The sequence below is a fragment of the Mus caroli genome, unplaced genomic scaffold (assembly GCF_978045245.1).
Source record: "Mus caroli unplaced genomic scaffold, Mus_caroli_1 scaffold_1, whole genome shotgun sequence".
Lineage (NCBI taxonomy): Eukaryota > Metazoa > Chordata > Mammalia > Rodentia > Muridae > Mus > Mus caroli.
Window position 1 is genome coordinate 25,183,250 of NW_028227256.1, and position 16,515 is coordinate 25,199,764.

Sequence of the window (16,515 nt, forward strand, 5' to 3'; positions counted from 1 at the left end):
AATAATAATAATAGCAAAATAAATGAATGATTAGTGGTTTACCACATTCATGGAATTTTACATGAATTTTAGACATTTTTCATCTCTGGGAAAATATTTAATGGGAATAAAATTTTAAATCTTGAGATTACTGTGATTCAAATAATACAATCTTTCCAATCAATGAGCATGAAGATTTCCAAATGCTATGGTGTCCTTCAATTTAGGTCTTTAATGTCCTAATGTTTCTTTGTTGTTGCCTTTCATCTACTTGGTAGGTTTATATTCTATACATTTTTCTTCATAAGGTCATTTTCATTAACATTTTCGTATTCAATAATTGAACCTATATTTTGAAAGCTACCTTTATCTTATTGCTTATTTAGTTCCTTGTAGTAATATGATGTCTACATGGTACAGTTTTATCTCCAAATTCATGATATAAATTATTTTCATTATTTATTAGATGTTACTTAAATACTAAAAATTTATTCCTAGTCTTTCAGTCAACTCAGAATTTTCTAATAGGGCTGTCAATTATTAGTGTGTGCATAGATAAGGTTTATGTGTGTTCATACATGTTATGGTTTAAAAGTATAGGTCAGAATACAACTTTGAGTAGTGTCTTCAGTTCTAAACTATATTTTCAATTTGAAAACCACATAAGACATGTTCCCTTAATATTTTTCCCAGGTTATACTCAAAATTGCACCCCACTGACATGAACTTAGTAGAATTTATCTACACTAAAGTGTCATTTGTAGAAAAACATGTTTTACTTATCTTTGAAAAGCAGGTTCCCTGTCATTCCAAAATAATTCTGGGAACACAGCCTCTCTATGGTGTATTCTTATAAGCTTTTCATTTAAAAAATTATTTTATACCAAAGAAAAACAAATATTGAAGATGGAGGTTTTAGTTCTATTTACATATCTATTTTTTTCTAACTAACTGTCTCCCGAAATTTTAACTCTCAAATGTAAAAACAACAACAACAAAAAAAAAATAGTCCAAAATACATTTTTGGGAGTTTACCAAAGAAAGAAATATATCATGGATTTATTTTATGCCTATTTCCTCTCATATAACATATGCTTTATTTCTTCCAAATCACAGTTAAAATTTATGTATAAAAGTTGAGGTTCATTTTGAATAGGTACAATTCTGTGTATGCATATATGTCTGCCAGTGTAAGAGTATGTGTAAGTGAATTCAGGTATGGGTAGGGGGTCACATGTTTTACCCCTTAAATGTAGTAATAGTAACTTGTAAATCACCTGACCTGTATGCTAAGGAGACTTTGCATGAACAGCACATATTCCTCACTACTAAGCTGCCTCTGTAGCTTTTAGTTATTCACTTATTACATCTTTTAGTCGTTCACTTATTGCACTGCTTTTAATTCTTTCAATAATCATATTTTGGGCTTAAAGCAGGCATCCATTATTCTACCTATAACCCATCATTAACTATACAAGTAAATATAAGATTTTATTCTATAAAATATTAACGGAATCATAAGGCTCAAGTTCAATCATGAACAGTGAGAAGGTAAATGACAAGTAATGATTTCTATGAGAAAATTTTTACAGCTTTTAACTCAATGAAATTACCCTGTGTAAATTGAACATAGAGACTCAAATTTGAAAGGAAATAGTCATTCTAGAGAAAATGCCTTACTCATGGTTAACCGGAACATGCACTGTCCAGACCAATTTATGCTATGTGATTGACACTATTTTCTTAAATATGCTTTTCACACTTGCGTGATGTTCTTTTATGCTTTCCCCCTTAGCTAGAAGCAATTATATTATCATACGTTCTAAATACCTTAAGTTAGAAAGTGATGACATTATCATACCTTCTAAATAACATATTTTAAACATATATGTAAGATTTAAGTAGATTTTATGCAAAAGTCCACAAAATGATTGTTCTAACTTCATTCGTAGTATAAAATATGGAAACAAAAATGACATCAGATGTCTTGGAGATCTTGCAACTCAGGGAAAGCAGACATTATATGAATAAGTGAGAAAAATACATAAATTATCCTTTCTTTATATTCCTTGCACGATTTTTAACTGTATTAAAGAATTTTTGAAGCATTGTTTATATTTAGGGTTAAAAACAACACAATTGGGGTCTTCTAAATTTGGTTCTACTTACATGTGAACCTCATTTTTAAGTGGCCATTTTTTTTATGATCCTGACCTTGTATTTGCAAGAAGGAAATGTGGAAACACCATCTAGGTATACCCTATTTGTATTATAAATTCATGTGAGGACTTAAAAATTACAGAAAGATACTGAATAAAGAGGATACATGCTAAGATTCCCCAAGCTTCAAGTATGTATTCTTACTTCAAGTAAGAAAAAACACTGCCAGTGATAGCACCAAACATCTGCCCTCTTCTCTTAGCACCCATGAACCACAGAGAAACAGAGACTTAATTCAAGACACATTTGCTAGAAATGAGAACTGCTTTGTTCAATGGGGTCAATACATACATACATACATTGATACATACATTCACACACACACACACACACACACACACACACATATATATATATATATATATATATATATATATATATATATATATGTAATTTAATAATGGCAAAGATGCTTATTTTTAAAAGTGTAGAAAGGATAGTCTAGAAGAGACGGAATTCTGATGGGTATCATTTTCTCAACCCTTATTTTTATCCCTATTCCTTTCCAATATTGATTTTTAGATTCCTAGCTCTCCTAGCAAATTACAGATTATCTGCAGGGCAAAGCCTTGGAATTTGATTTACTCAAAACTATTCAAAGACAAACCCTGGCAGCCAAGTCTCAAATCTCTTTCATATATTCACATGATGAAGTGTATTCAGAACTCTAAAAACAGAATGGCAAAAAATTAGATCCTGGACCTGAAATATTTGAACTTTTTATTGTCAGGTTAAAATTGGAAAAGGTTAGCTCTTGGGTACGAGATAGAAAATTAATCTTCATGGTTCTTAGCTCCTTTTGTATAGCCAATTTCTTCACTCTGAATGTTACACCACTTAAAATCTCTCCATGCCCATAAATTTGTCTCTAATCATTTCCCCGTGTGACATCATTCTTCGTGTGTCTCACAGCAGTGTCCTATAATGTATAGAAAGTACTCCTTAAGTTTCCCTCTGCAATTTATACTTACTCTTCTTTCACATATAACCAATTAATTTTCTAGGTGTCCTTCATTTATATTATTAAATTAATTTAAGCTGCTGAACTAGTAGATTAGTTTCTTAACAAACTACAAAATAGGAGCAGTTCTGGGTTAATATTTTTGAGATGGGTGGGTGGCCCCATTCCTCAATGAGGGGGCCCTTCTTAACTGTCCTATCTGCAGATACCAACCCCAGACACTGTTGTTGATGACAACAAGTGTATGCTGACAGGAGCCTGGTATAGCTGTCTCCTGAGAAGCTTTGCCTGAGCCTACCAATATAGATGCTGATGTCTGCAGCCAACCATCGACTGAGCACATGTGGGGACCCCAATTGAGGAGTTAGGGGAAGGTTTGAAGGAGCTGAAGGGGTTTGCCTTTCATGGGAAGACCAACCAGACTTCCTAGAGCTCCCAGAGACTAAACCACCAACCAAAAAATACACATGGAGGGACCCATGGCTCCATCTGCATATGTAGCAAAGGATGGCCTTATCTGCCATTAATAGGAGAGAAGCCCCTCGTCCTGTGGAGGCTCAGTATCCCAACATAGGAAAATATTAGGCATTGAGGTGAGAGAGTGTGTGAGTGTGTGTGTGTGTGGGGGGGAGTCCCCTCATAGAGGCAATTGGAAGGGAAATAGGATAAAGGATTGTGGAGGGGAAACCCAGAAGGGAGATAACATTAAAACAAACAAACAAACAAACAAACAAACAAGTCCAGTAAAATGTAAACAGAAGCTCATCTACTGTTAAAATATTGGTCAACATAATTTCTTATGTCTCACTTAAATCGCATAATTATTATTTTGTTTCAGTTTCATTGTACATAATTTATTAAACAAAAATAATTGTTTTCAATTATGATATAATACATGCCTATTTCATTACCTGTCAAACCACTGATTGATCATATGTCATCAAGTAAACAAGTATATGTGTGTGTGTGTGGGTATTTAAATGTTTATTGTGATTTATTTAGTTATTTATTCTTTTCCTTGATTCAGTATATTACCATATTTTTTGTTGGCAGATATGTTCTTATTTTTAAAAAATGTATCCAACTGTATAAGGGTACACAGGACCATTGGAAAAAAACGAATATAGCCACACTCCCTTTAACAAATGGAGAAGATATTATCTTGTCCCAAGCAGATCAAAAAGAAAAGTAGCCATTATCGATTTTTATAGTGATAACAGCAATCTGACTTGATGAACATTGTGTCCTGTATTCCCACTCATAGTTGATACTGTGTTGATCTTGTAAAAGGATGAATAATTATTTGCTTTAAATAATCTTAAAACTTTAAAATAGGAGGAAGACATTACCTTCTTTAAAATGAAAATTTGATATTGTGTCCATTTTATATCACTAAGTTAATAATACAAAACTGTTTATTTTGGCATAATTAGAAACACTAAAATCACTTAAATTATGCTTTGTTTTGGAATTTGATATCAATTTGCAAATAGATAATAAAAGAATAATATATTTTGAATAATGTCATTGTAAATTATATCTTCTATTGAAATGCAAAATATATTACATTTTCTGGATCTCTATAGTCTCTACTATAGTGAAGAATGATTATTCTAGGTTGGACAAGTATAACATATCTGTGCTTTTAATGTGTGTTTCCCCCTCTTTCTTCATACTGTTTTTTTTTTCCTTTTCTTCTCTAAGTATAACTTGAAAAGAGAACTCATTGTTGGTTAAAGCACTAGCCCTCCTACAACTCCCTTTGGAAGATGCCACACACAGGATGTTTCTGAAAATGGGAATTGCAATCTTTTAGTGTTCTTTTCCACTGTGAGTATCTTCCTTCACCTGATAGGCACATTTGTCTTGCTTTTTCTGTTTAATCCATACTTGTTAGAATGAACAGATGGGTATTCCTGCAGTAATATATGTTACAGATTTTGAGAACAATGGAATATGTTTAAAAGAATTATCATAGGTTTATGTATTTGAGACTGCTGACTGTACATGTAATAGTTAAAATATGGGAGATTGCAATATGCTTATCAATTGCCTTAGATTATTTTTATATATTTTCAGTCTAACAATCAATAAAATCCTTAATTAATAGCATTCCTTTTCCTTATAGCTCACAGTATGTAATATCAGAACAGAAGATAGCCCATATCAAAATACATTTTTATAAAATAACTATGAAGTCTGTCTTCTACAAATAGCAAAATATTACTTCATACATTTAAAACATTGTAATACCAAGGTTTACAAGTTCACATTAAGTGTTAGAAAAAGCAACATAGGAATACCAAATATTTATACAGCAGTGAAATTATTGAGATAAATGTAATCATTCATGTTAGTTTAAAGAACAAAATTATGTGATGCATTTTTAATTTTTAATTTTAGAATTAAGGTGTTTCTTTAAAAAACACTGCCTATAATAATGAAGACAGGTAATGGGCATGTAATACCTTGTTTCTAACAGTAACAATTCACCACAATGAATAACACTACTGCTATTGCTTGTACATGCAAGTGAGATTCTGGTGAGTTCACAGATATTCCTGCAAATCAGACTTCAGTTTCAACATAGTATTTTATTATTTTTTAAACTTACTTCCGTTCTTAATTCTTTTCTTATGTGTTATTGAGGTGTTTGTTTCTTTGTTTGTTTGAGACAGGGTTTCTTTGTAGAGCCCTCGGTGTCCTGGATCTCACCCTGTAGACCAGGCTGGCCTCAAACTCAGAAATCTGCCTACCTCTGCCTCCCAAGCACTGGGATTAAAAGTGTGCATCACCATTGCCCAGCCTGAGTTTTTCTTAATATGAAGTGGACATTCTTTCAACTTTATTTTAGATATAGGTAAGAGAAGCATTGAATTATCTAGACAGCAAATATGATACTTCTTTTGCAATGATGCATTCATCTATTTAACCTCAACCCTACATAATGAGTAGAGCAGCTAAGGGCAAGAGAAATAGTATTCTCAAAGGAAGGGCACTCTAGTTGGTTTTCTCCTACCAAATGGTCATCTCTGAAAATATACATATGGATAATATTATGCAGATAATATTTAGGTATTTTTAGGTAATATTAGGTAATGTTTAGAAGGATGGATATGTATATGCATTTACATACAGCAATTAATAAAGAGGCCATGCATTTGTAAAAAGAAAGGAGAGCTATGTGAGAGGATCTAGAGGAGGAAAACAAAGAACATCAGGATGGAAATACATTATAACCTCAAAAAAGGACAAAATAACCAAACTAAAACAAGTATTTATTAATATAAAATGATGCCTATATGTATACATATGTATGTGTTACATAATTATTTAAAATATATCTTGAATTAAATTTGTCTCTTATTAGTAGATGATCTGCAAGTATCTCATCTGATTAGTACTCCAAAATGTTATAGAAGTTATATCAAAATTTCTCAACAACATTCCCATAAAATTGACAAAGTTTGTAACATACTAGCCTTTGAAGGTTGGCACAGTGGTTTATGCCTATCTTGTCTGCACTCAAGAGGTGATAAAGGAGGATTGTCATGACATTGAACGAGGCTATTGTTGACTGTGTAGTGAGTCCTAGGAGAGGGAAGGTCCTAAGGAAGATCCCCTCTGTCAGAAAAAAGAAAAAGAGGAAAGAAGGAAAGGAGGAAGGAGAGAAGAAAGGAAGGGAGGGAGGGAGGGGAGGAAGGAGGGAAGGAGAAGGGAGGGAGAAAGAAAGAAAAAGAAAGAAAGAAAGAAAGAAAGAAAGAAAGAAAGAAAGAAAGAAAGAAAGAAAGGAAGAAAGAAAGAAAGACAGGAAGGAAGGAAGGAAGGAAGGAAGGAAGAAAGAAAGAAAGAAAGAAAGAAAGAAAGAAAGAAAGAAAGAAAGAAAGAAAGAAAGAAAGAAAGAAAGAAAGAAAAAAGACAAAAGGAAAGGGAGAAAGAAAGAAAAAGAAAGAGCTACTGTGAAAATGATCTGAAAATGAACAGAAGAGACACACCTGACCAGAGGTGAAGCCAACTATTTTGCCTATATGGTTAGAATTTAGCATTGTATTGCCACATAAGCTAATATCTTATTTTAAAAGTTCCAAGGAAATTAATTATCATACAAATATAATCTACTTATACATAGTTTCCCCATGTCTTAATTAAAAATCATGCCATGTCATCTGCAGAGTTACAAAAGTTAGTAAAATAGTTGTTATAAAGGGGTAAATTCCTAGAGCCAAAGGGGAATGAAAGTTGGGCACAGACATTTTATAACCCCTGAACTAGCAGAACAAACAGGTAGATCCCTCCAGCTTACTATCCTGCTTTAGTTTCTTTACAAGTTCCAAATGTTATAGATCTTATTTCAAAAACTGCTGGATAGCACATGAGTAATGACAACTAAAAATGTTTTCTGGCTTGCATATTCAAAGAAACAGGCACAACATGAGACACACCAACATCATGATAATCGCCACCATCATCATTACCATCATCATCATTGATAATATCAACATCTGTGTTTTCACTGTAAGAAAATTATTTTTAATATTTTCATTCAGAAACCTGTGGACTCACAGTGGACATGAGAATTGAATGCATTTGCATATATAATTCATTTGCTGTAAGAGACAATTAATGATATTAAAATTGTGTATCAGGCATTGTTTTCAAATATTCATTTTCATTCCTGATTCTCAGTATTTTCTTATTGTGAATGTATATAGGTGGTGGAAGAGGAAGTATGTGAACATCTTCCTCTGCAGTTTTGAATTCAGTGTGGTGCACAGGCACAATGTCCATCTGGCATGGGCTGACATCATAGAAAGTGTTTAGTTATAAATATCTGCATGAGACAGTAGGCCAGATGTTTCCATGGTTCTCTTTTTGGTATTTGCTTTTATTTCTTTACCTTCCAGAATTACAGTATGATAAGTTTTATTTTCTTAGAGTTCCTAACTATTGTTGGGACTCTACAAAAAAAAAAATCACAAAATCAGCACTATAAAAAAATTATTACAAGAAATGTCTTTCTCTTGACACACAACCATGTTGTTACAAATAGAAAATGAATAAAAAGACTATGTTCATAAACAATTATATAACTCTATTACAAATTATGATCTTTCTTGAAAACAAAAGGGAATTCAGTGAGCTACAAAGTCCTTTGTAGGTCAGTCAATTCTTACATTTTTTTTTCTTTCTGGTAAACATAGCACTAACCTCAAGAGTAAATTATGAATATAGATCAGAAAGTCCTTATTCTTGCCTGTCTACTGGGGTGTAATTATTCAGAAGAAATTTTGCATTTACATTGCCATTGATAATAGCTTAATCAGCCTTTCCTATGATATAATCTCTTTTTTAATCAAATCATTCATTTTTTTACACTCCACATCCCATATCTCCTCCCACCCACCTGCCTCCACATGGATGTCTCCACTCCCCACCCCACCTTACCTCTAAACTCGCTAGGGCCTCCAATCTCTTGAGAATTAGGTCCATCAAATCTAAATGAACACAGACTCGGTAGTTCTTTACTGTATGTGGGTTGGGGGCCTCATATCAGTTATTGTATACTACCTGCTTGGTGGTCTCCTGTTTAACAGATTTAGCAGTCCAGAATAATTGAGACTGCTGGTCCTCCTAAGGATCGCCCTTTTTCTCAGCTTCTTTCAGCCTTATGTCTCTAACACACACTCATGCTCAACTCAAAGAATATATATATTATCTGATTGTAATAGAATATAACTCTTCACTTTGAGTAAAAGAACAAGCTATCTAGTGTTCATCATAATTCATGCGTCTGTCTTAAAAAAACCAGAAATATACCTAAGTTGTGTCTAATGATATACACAGCTAATCATATAGATAAAACATCTTTACATCACAATGAGATTCTACTCTTACATACATTTTCTCCTCAAGTAATATTAAAATGTTATTAAAACTTACATATTTAAATCTTTACATCACAATGAAATGAATGAATGAATGAATTCTACTCTTACATACACTTTCACCTCAAGTGATATTAAAATCTTATTAAAACATATATATTTAAACCATAGTAGTTCATCATTCAAAGGAAATAATGTTCCTAGATTTACTGTGCTTTTTTAATTGGTCTGTCAAATTGTTAGACAGGATCATGAAAAAGGGCCAGAATTTATAAGATTCTAAAGAAAAGTAATTCCATAAGCAGAATGCAAAGCAAATTATGTCCAATAAATTTGCTCTTAAAGAGAAATCCTGTAAATTACAATGAGATCTTTCCTTTTTGTGATACATATTACTCAACCTGCTGAGGCATATATCACCATACTTCGGGCAAATGTCTCTTCTCTGTTATTATTAATAACTTGGCAAATAAAACAGGATAGCTTGTGAGGACAATGGACAGTGGAGATCAATATGTCTACACATTGCCATATTCAATTTGGTCATTTTCAGTTGCCATAAAAATTTGAAGAAAAAAGTTCCCTAGTACCAAGAACAAACCTCAATTAAGTATAAATTTCTAAATCTACATCTTTTCATACAGAAAGTGTAATAATTACTCTCAAACATTTATTAGTAGTTATATAAAATACTATTATGGTTTCCTTATGTATACAACTTATATTTCATATTTATGAGTTATAAGTAATATAATATACGAAGAACTTTTGTTTTAGAGAAAATTATCTTTCACCAATCAACACTCTAGCAGGGATCTAATGAACAGTGATAGTGGATTAAAATAATTGATTATCTCTATGATCTACTCGGTTACAATGAGAGATTAATGATTTTATACCAATCAATGTCACCTTCTTTGCTTAGAAATACATAGTACTTAAGACTTCTAAAACTCATCTGGAGGGCAATATTAACTAATTTCAATAGGATAAATCAGGCTACAGAAGAATATGGCATAAGAATAATACAAAGTGTTCATCATTTGATCTCATAGCCTTGGAAGAGTCTGTTTGACACACTGAAAACAGAGCATCCTACTTTAAGGCATTAGGATCCACCAACAGGTCACAGTGTTTGGTATTATACTATAGTTTGGGGTAAAGTGTCATATTAAAAGGAAATGAAATTTTACAAACAGCAATTTTTTTGTAGTCTTGAATGGTTGTCCAATATGCTCCCAATCATACAGATTAGACCTTTCAACACAGCTTAATCTAAATAATTCAGATTCCATTACCCTAACTAGAAAAGTATATAATATATTTCACTACATGAAAAAGTAAGAAATTGATATGACTTTTACTATGTGGTATCAGAAACTATTAATCTCAAGACCAGGATTACAAATCAGGAACTTGAGTAATTTTAAGGTCAGCATAGGCTACAAAATAATTATCAGGCCAAACAAGATTGCAAGAATCTAGTACATAGATAATAAACAAACAAACAAACAAGCCATCAAAGGGATGGCAAAGACCCTACTAAAAACCACATGATGACTAATAAAATATACTCTGCATGGAGTGTTTCCGTTATTTTGAGTTTTTGTCTAGTGAGGTCTCATGGAACCCTAAAGAGTACAGGCTACCACTTAAGTTATTTATTCTCCAGAAATTGGCAGTAAGACCTTATTGCTATAAATGCATATAGTTGAGTCATAGACAATGGAAAAGGTAAAGAAAATACTGAAGTAGGACCTTCATCTCTGCTCGCTACCTTTAATAATGCTGAGAGGTGCTGGGCACACTACAGGATGGGAAAATTAATTATCGATCTGGACTGGCTATGAACTCAGAGAAATAACAGTGCCTACCATGTCAAAATATGTCCACTGGTGGAACCAAGAAAAATTATAATAGGAGTAACCATATTCTGATTGTGTTTAAGGGCTATTACACAAGGTAAAGCCTATACATGACATCAGTATTGTAACCAAGAACATTTGTCTCAATATGTCTTAAGAGGTAGAGTTTACTAAATATTGATCTAAGTTGTACCAACTCATTGTTATACACCTATATTAGTTCATTCACACCAACCTCATCAGAGAAACTTTTATTCTTCAGTAGCTGGCAATTAACCCAGACTCACATTTGATCAAGGTGAAGAGAAAAAGATAGTTAAGAACTCAGCCAGAATGAGACATCTCTATATTTTATGTCCTTCAGAAACTCGGGGATTGTTACAGCAAAGTTAGGAAAAAGAGCCATATTTGGTGGATGACTTAAAGCAAACATATATTTGGCAAAGCAGAGAATTTGCATGTACACACTTAAAAGAGGCTTGAAAACACACACACACACACACACACACACACACACACACACACACACACACACCTTCAATAAGCTCAAGCCAGACAAAAATCCCACCATTGAGATGGAAAATTGACTTAAAGACACACTCCTAGGTGACTTGCTGGAAGAGCCTTGGCTTACTTGAACATTTTGACCCCAGCAGGTTGACCATGCTCCAGTGCACAGCCACATGTCAAAAAGCACATGGGCATGATAAATTGAAATTTATAGATTTAATAAAGAACAAGGAGGGCATAAATATAGGTAAGGAGAGAAACAGTCACACATGTTACCTCTAAGCAAAGGATAATACTGAAGGTTAGTGAGAGGAGGAGCCTAAAATAGACAATATTGAGGAATGCAAATGAATTTGATAGGGTTATTATATAAGCAGGTGTTTACACACACACACACACACACATACACACACCTAACATCATGTTTTTATTGGTAACACTAAATGGGCTCAAGCTGTGTGATATCTATTCTTGACAGGTGGAATACATCAGTAATTAAAATTCATAAAATGAAGTGGGAAAATTTTTGTTTAATTGAAAGAAAGAAGATTCACTTCTAATCTGGATCTTGAGACAAGAAGACACACACTTATAATCTAGGTCACACATTTTGCTGGAAGATTCTATAAGAATTTGCCTGTTTTTTCTCATCTTGCTAGTAAGTGAATACCTTCACTGGCTTTGTAGTCTATTTGTTTGGAATCTACTGAAGATGAGTTGAGACATCTAGCTCCATGGATGAGCAACTTCTGGAATCTTGAACTTTCCATTCATAGTCAGTCATTGTTGGATTAGCAGGACCATAACCTTTAAGTCATTATAATAAATTCCATATGTAAATATATATGTATATATACATATATATTAGATTTATATATAACTGTATATATATGCATACATTTATATCAGATTTATCCTCATAGTTATCTTATTACAATGTATTTATGTGCAAATGAAGATTTTGATTTATATAACAAAGAGACTGCTAAGGATTTTTTTTTTAATATCTTTAAATGGTGTAATAGGATTGTGACTAGGAACATCATTAGGCTAAGCATTCATCTACTAGGGTTCAAAGACTCACTAGGTGAAGAGAAAGCCCTAATATAAATGATCACTGATAAAAAATAATAATGGATTATGCTTACATAAGTATGAAAATATTTTATTACTCCCAAATCATATTTTTTCTGATAGATCCAAAAATCAGAATTTAAATCTTATTAAGAACTTACATTTCTTCACTTTGAACACACACATATTATATTTATGTGTGTGTATGTGTAATTTATTTGTGTAGTAAACCACGGATTCAAAGGCAAAAGACTGAATGGAATACATTTTTCATTTATAAACCTTGATGGACTTTCAATTTCATAAACTGAGAAAAGTAAAAGACAAAAACCCTCACCTTCAGTTTCTCTTTGAAATTTAATATCATTGGGAAAATTTAACTATTAGTAAAATTTGAGGCAAATGTTAAAGAATCCAGTAAGGTCTCAGTTTTCCTAATTTTAATGAATTGTTAAAATTCACTCCTTGAAGACACATAACTTTTAAAAGAAGTTATATCTGTAAGTTATATTCCAAGAAGTTTATATAGTATTAGTCTATAATATAAATTTCCTTTTTGGAAAATTGAAAATAATTTACAAAATCTTTAGTAATAAGGTGGTTGGTATTAAGATTTCTCCCTGGGGTGTGGTAATTCATGTCTTTAATTGGGAAGCAGAGGCAGGATTGTATCTGTAGTTTCAAGGCCAGTCTTTTCTATATTGCAAATTCTAGAACAACCAGACTACAAAAAGAAAACTTCTCTCAAAAAATAAAATAAAAAATTGAAACAAGGAAGCAAATAAACAAAAAGAAAACCAAACAGAAAATGAAACTGGAAAGCAACAGACATTGTAAACCTGTCCAAAGAGAGACTGAGTATTCACTTCAGTTTAGAATTTGTGCATGAAGTACTGTTGCTTCTTAGTTTACAGTATCAATTATTTGATAGCTATTTGGAGAAATCAAAATGAAATATAAATTATTTTCCTGGGCAAAACTTTTTGTTTATCTGTATTTCTGTTCTTTTCCATAATGTCTCTGTGAGGGTTTGGGGAGGGGGGTGGGTTGGGGGGAGGATACTGCCCATGTTTTTTTCTCATCAGTTAATTTGAAAAAAAAAACATATTGTTTAGAATTTGTCATCAAAGAACCTGTTATAGAATTCATTCTATTATTGTAATAAAAATCCTCTGACTAAAGCAACTAGGGAAAGAATGAATTCACTTGGTGTATAGTCCTAGGTAATGGTTTGACAGAGAGGGAACCTAGGGGAGTAACCTGCGGATAGGAAAGAGTGGATAAATGCTTACAGCTGCCTTGTTCTCTGGATCATTATCAAGATCATGTTTAGCTAGTTTGCCTATATAAATCAGTACGTCCAGAACCAAAAGTGGAACCATCAAGATAGTTCTGGGATATCTCCTCTGCAGGAAAACTATTAGGCCAACTCTCCACAGACATGCCCATATGTCTACAGCAGGGACTTGATATGACAATTAGTCAAATGAAGTTTTTCTCTTCATTTTAGGCTGCTGACTATAACATGCCTAGTTAAATAGAAACCACCAAACATTACCAATAAAAACGTTTATTGGTGCATCCCTTTTCAATTGTTTTATAATATTTGTGTTAAGTTTAATGTATTATTAAACAAAATTCAGTCTAGTCTCACACTTAAGAGATTGTTATAATGAACAAAAGATTAGCTGCAAAATCATATGTCTATTTATAAACTGATGTTCTAATCAACACTTGTTCAGGAGCCATTCTTTATTCAAAGCATAGTATGTACCAACATGTATGTATACATAATCACATGGAATTTATGTCATTTCTATGAAAAACACTATAGTTCAACAAATGAACTTCAGTTTCGGTAAGAATAGAATGAAATAGAAGATGACTCTCATACTATGCATGCAGGTCTGATAAATAGGTTTTTCATACCATTTTAACATTAGTTTATTATTGCAACTCTATGTGTGTGTGTTTGTTCGTCTTTCTCTTTCTGTCTCTGTCTGTCTCTGTCTCTGTCTCTCAGAATTTTTTGAAGAAAGATGCTATTATTTAACAAGGGGTGATCATCTACTCATAAGAATGCTTCTTCCTCAATCTCCTATACGTAGCATTACAGGAATATACCACCCCTAGATTATTCAGGAACATTAATTATTTCTCCAGTTCATAGGTTCATACTCTAAAATAAACCTTTACAAAAGTATATGTATGCACACACACACACGTATGTATAAATATGTGTCACAGAATGCAGAGCCTTAATACTGAGAAAGTGTTAATATTCACATAAAAAAATCTTCTTGACATCTTAGATGTCAAAATTCTCTAGGTCCACATGGTAATGGCATAATTACTATCTGTCAGTGTTTGATTGCTGATACTTGTAATATTTTGTAATTGCATAATTTGACATGATTACAATTATGAAAAGAGTACATGGTAATTGACAGAAATAACATTATGTTTCTCAGAAATATAAAATTCTGTTCTAATTTAAGGTAAGGAAGAAAATGTTTAATTCTAACAAACATCATAAAAGAAATTAATATGAATAAACTTTAAAAGCAAGAAAAGTTATACTGTTGCCTTTATATAACATTTTACCATTAGTATTATAACAATATTATACCATTCAAAAAGGTAGAAGTAAATAGAATACAGTTATTCAATATTTTACTTGATAGATGCAAAAGTATCCACAGTACTCTTTAAATTCATTTAGTTGAAGTTAATTTGATATGCTAATAAAACAAAAGATACTCATTTAAGTGGCAAAAGGAAATAGTACAGAAAAAAAATTTGTGGTTTAAATTATTCTCGACACAATCAAAAAAGCAGTACTATCAGTAACAGAGGCTTCTATGTAAGTCTTTTTTTTTTTTTTTTTTTTTTTTGGTTTTTCGAGACAGGGTTTCTCTGTATAGCTCTGGCTGTCCTGGAACTCATTTTGTAGACCAGGCTGGCCTCGAACTCAGAAATCCGCCTGCCTCTGCCTCCCGAGTGCTGGGATTAAAGGCGTGCGCCACCATGCCCGGCTCTATGTAAGTCTTGACTGACCTTTGTTCTTCAGTGTTTTACAAAAGGAATGTACTTTTGACTAGTGAAATTAATTTTTAGGTTATTATTACTTAAGGGTGTATATAATTCTGAAAATTACAATTCCATGCTCTATTTTTCTTATCAATTCTGGGCAGCTTTATTAATTTGTTGTTATTTTCTTTCAAAATATTTAATATAATATACTTTGATTATATTACTTCCTATTCAACAACTCCTCTTAGATCCTCTATTCTCCCAATGTATCCAACTTACAGTACGTTCCCATCACTTATAAAATAAAAAGAAGCAAAATTAAACTAAATCACATAAAAGTATGTGTGCACGTGTGCATCCATGTGCATGGGAGGAGTTACAGAGACAAAGTGTGGAGCAGAGACTGAAGGAAAGGCCATCCAGAGACTGCCCCACCTGGCGATCCATCCTGTATACCATCACCAAACTAAGACATTATTGTGGATGCCAACAATTGTTTGCTGACATAAACCTGATATAGCTGTCTCCTGAGAGGCTCTACCAGTGCCTGACAAATACAGAGGTGGATGCTCTCAGGCAACCATTGGACTGAACACAGTGTACGTAATAGAGGCACTAGAGAAAGGACCCTAGGAGCTGAGGGGGTTGCAGCCCCATAGGAGGAACAACAATACAAACTAACCAGTACCCCAAAGCTCCCAGGGACTAAACCACAAACCAAAGAAAACACATGGATGGTCCCATGGCTACAGCAGCACATGTAGCAGAGGATGAACTTGTTGATCATGAATGGGAGGAGAGGCCCTCAGTCATGTGAAAACTCAATTCCACAGTGTAAGGGAATGTAGGGATGCGAAAACACAAATGGGTGAGATGGTGAGCAGGGATAGGGGAGAGGAGATGGGGGCTTTCAGGGAGGTGGGCAACCAAGAAAGGGGATAACATTTGAAATGTAAATAAAGAACATATCTAATAAAAACAAACAAAC